The sequence below is a fragment of the Pogoniulus pusillus genome, unplaced genomic scaffold (genome assembly GCF_015220805.1).
Source record: "Pogoniulus pusillus isolate bPogPus1 unplaced genomic scaffold, bPogPus1.pri scaffold_81_arrow_ctg1, whole genome shotgun sequence".
Classification (NCBI taxonomy): domain Eukaryota; kingdom Metazoa; phylum Chordata; class Aves; order Piciformes; family Lybiidae; genus Pogoniulus; species Pogoniulus pusillus.
This window is the reverse complement of record NW_026974725.1, coordinates 164,003-167,405: the sequence shown is the minus strand read 5'-3', so window position 1 is coordinate 167,405 and position 3,403 is coordinate 164,003.

Genomic DNA, 3,403 nt, shown 5'->3' with positions numbered 1-3,403 from the left:
CCCTAACCCTAACCCTAACCCTAACCCTAACCCTAACCCTAACCCTAACCCTAACCCTAACCCTAACCCTAACCCTAACCCTAACCCTAACCCTAACCCTAACCCTAACCCTAACCCTAACCCTAACCCTAACCCTAACCCTAACCCTAACCCTAACCCTAACCCTAACCCTAACCCTAACCCTAACCCTAACCCTAACCCTAACCCTAACCCTAACCCTAACCCTAACCCTAACCCTAACCCTAACCCTAACCCTAACCCTAACCCTAACCCTAACCCTAACCCTAACCCTAACCCTAACCCTAACCCTAACCCTAACCCTAACCCTAACCCTAACCCTAACCCTAACCCTAACCCTAACCCTAACCCTAACCCTAACCCTAACCCTAACCCTAACCCTAACCCTAACCCTAACCCTAACCCTAACCCTAACCCTAACCCTAACCCTAACCCTAACCCTAACCCTAACCCTAACCCTAACCCTAACCCTAACCCTAACCCTAACCCTAACCCTAACCCTAACCCTAACCCTAACCCTAACCCTAACCCTAACCCTAACCCTAACCCTAACCCTAACCCTAACCCTAACCCTAACCCTAACCCTAACCCTAACCCTAACCCTAACCCTAACCCTAACCCTAACCCTAACCCTAACCCTAACCCTAACCCTAACCCTAACCCTAACCCTAACCCTAACCCTAACCCTAACCCTAACCCTAACCCTAACCCTAACCCTAACCCTAACCCTAACCCTAACCCTAACCCTAACCCTAACCCTAACCCTAACCCTAACCCTAACCCTAACCCTAACCCTAACCCTAACCCTAACCCTAACCCTAACCCTAACCCTAACCCTAACCCTAACCCTAACCCTAACCCTAACCCTAACCCTAACCCTAACCCTAACCCTAACCCTAACCCTAACCCTAACCCTAACCCTAACCCTAACCCTAACCCTAACCCTAACCCTAACCCTAACCCTAACCCTAACCCTAACCCTAACCCTAACCCTAACCCTAACCCTAACCCTAACCCTAACCCTAACCCTAACCCTAACCCTAACCCTAACCCTAACCCTAACCCTAACCCTAACCCTAACCCTAACCCTAACCCTAACCCTAACCCTAACCCTAACCCTAACCCTAACCCTAACCCTAACCCTAACCCTAACCCTAACCCTAACCCTAACCCTAACCCTAACCCTAACCCTAACCCTAACCCTAACCCTAACCCTAACCCTAACCCTAACCCTAACCCTAACCCTAACCCTAACCCTAACCCTAACCCTAACCCTAACCCTAACCCTAACCCTAACCCTAACCCTAACCCTAACCCTAACCCTAACCCTAACCCTAACCCTAACCCTAACCCTAACCCTAACCCTAACCCTAACCCTAACCCTAACCCTAACCCTAACCCTAACCCTAACCCTAACCCTAACCCTAACCCTAACCCTAACCCTAACCCTAACCCTAACCCTAACCCTAACCCTAACCCTAACCCTAACCCTAACCCTAACCCTAACCCTAACCCTAACCCTAACCCTAACCCTAACCCTAACCCTAACCCTAACCCTAACCCTAACCCTAACCCTAACCCTAACCCTAACCCTAACCCTAACCCTAACCCTAACCCTAACCCTAACCCTAACCCTAACCCTAACCCTAACCCTAACCCTAACCCTAACCCTAACCCTAACCCTAACCCTAACCCTAACCCTAACCCTAACCCTAACCCTAACCCTAACCCTAACCCTAACCCTAACCCTAACCCTAACCCTAACCCTAACCCTAACCCTAACCCTAACCCTAACCCTAACCCTAACCCTAACCCTAACCCTAACCCTAACCCTAACCCTAACCCTAACCCTAACCCTAACCCTAACCCTAACCCTAACCCTAACCCTAACCCTAACCCTAACCCTAACCCTAACCCTAACCCTAACCCTAACCCTAACCCTAACCCTAACCCTAACCCTAACCCTAACCCTAACCCTAACCCTAACCCTAACCCTAACCCTAACCCTAACCCTAACCCTAACCCTAACCCTAACCCTAACCCTAACCCTAACCCTAACCCTAACCCTAACCCTAACCCTAACCCTAACCCTAACCCTAACCCTAACCCTAACCCTAACCCTAACCCTAACCCTAACCCTAACCCTAACCCTAACCCTAACCCTAACCCTAACCCTAACCCTAACCCTAACCCTAACCCTAACCCTAACCCTAACCCTAACCCTAACCCTAACCCTAACCCTAACCCTAACCCTAACCCTAACCCTAACCCTAACCCTAACCCTAACCCTAACCCTAACCCTAACCCTAACCCTAACCCTAACCCTAACCCTAACCCTAACCCTAACCCTAACCCTAACCCTAACCCTAACCCTAACCCTAACCCTAACCCTAACCCTAACCCTAACCCTAACCCTAACCCTAACCCTAACCCTAACCCTAACCCTAACCCTAACCCTAACCCTAACCCTAACCCTAACCCTAACCCTAACCCTAACCCTAACCCTAACCCTAACCCTAACCCTAACCCTAACCCTAACCCTAACCCTAACCCTAACCCTAACCCTAACCCTAACCCTAACCCTAACCCTAACCCTAACCCTAACCCTAACCCTAACCCTAACCCTAACCCTAACCCTAACCCTAACCCTAACCCTAACCCTAACCCTAACCCTAACCCTAACCCTAACCCTAACCCTAACCCTAACCCTAACCCTAACCCTAACCCTAACCCTAACCCTAACCCTAACCCTAACCCTAACCCTAACCCTAACCCTAACCCTAACCCTAACCCTAACCCTAACCCTAACCCTAACCCTAACCCTAACCCTAACCCTAACCCTAACCCTAACCCTAACCCTAACCCTAACCCTAACCCTAACCCTAACCCTAACCCTAACCCTAACCCTAACCCTAACCCTAACCCTAACCCTAACCCTAACCCTAACCCTAACCCTAACCCTAACCCTAACCCTAACCCTAACCCTAACCCTAACCCTAACCCTAACCCTAACCCTAACCCTAACCCTAACCCTAACCCTAACCCTAACCCTAACCCTAACCCTAACCCTAACCCTAACCCTAACCCTAACCCTAACCCTAACCCTAACCCTAACCCTAACCCTAACCCTAACCCTAACCCTAACCCTAACCCTAACCCTAACCCTAACCCTAACCCTAACCCTAACCCTAACCCTAACCCTAACCCTAACCCTAACCCTAACCCTAACCCTAACCCTAACCCTAACCCTAACCCTAACCCTAACCCTAACCCTAACCCTAACCCTAACCCTAACCCTAACCCTAACCCTAACCCTAACCCTAACCCTAACCCTAACCCTAACCCTAACCCTAACCCTAACCCTAACCCTAACCCTAACCCTAAC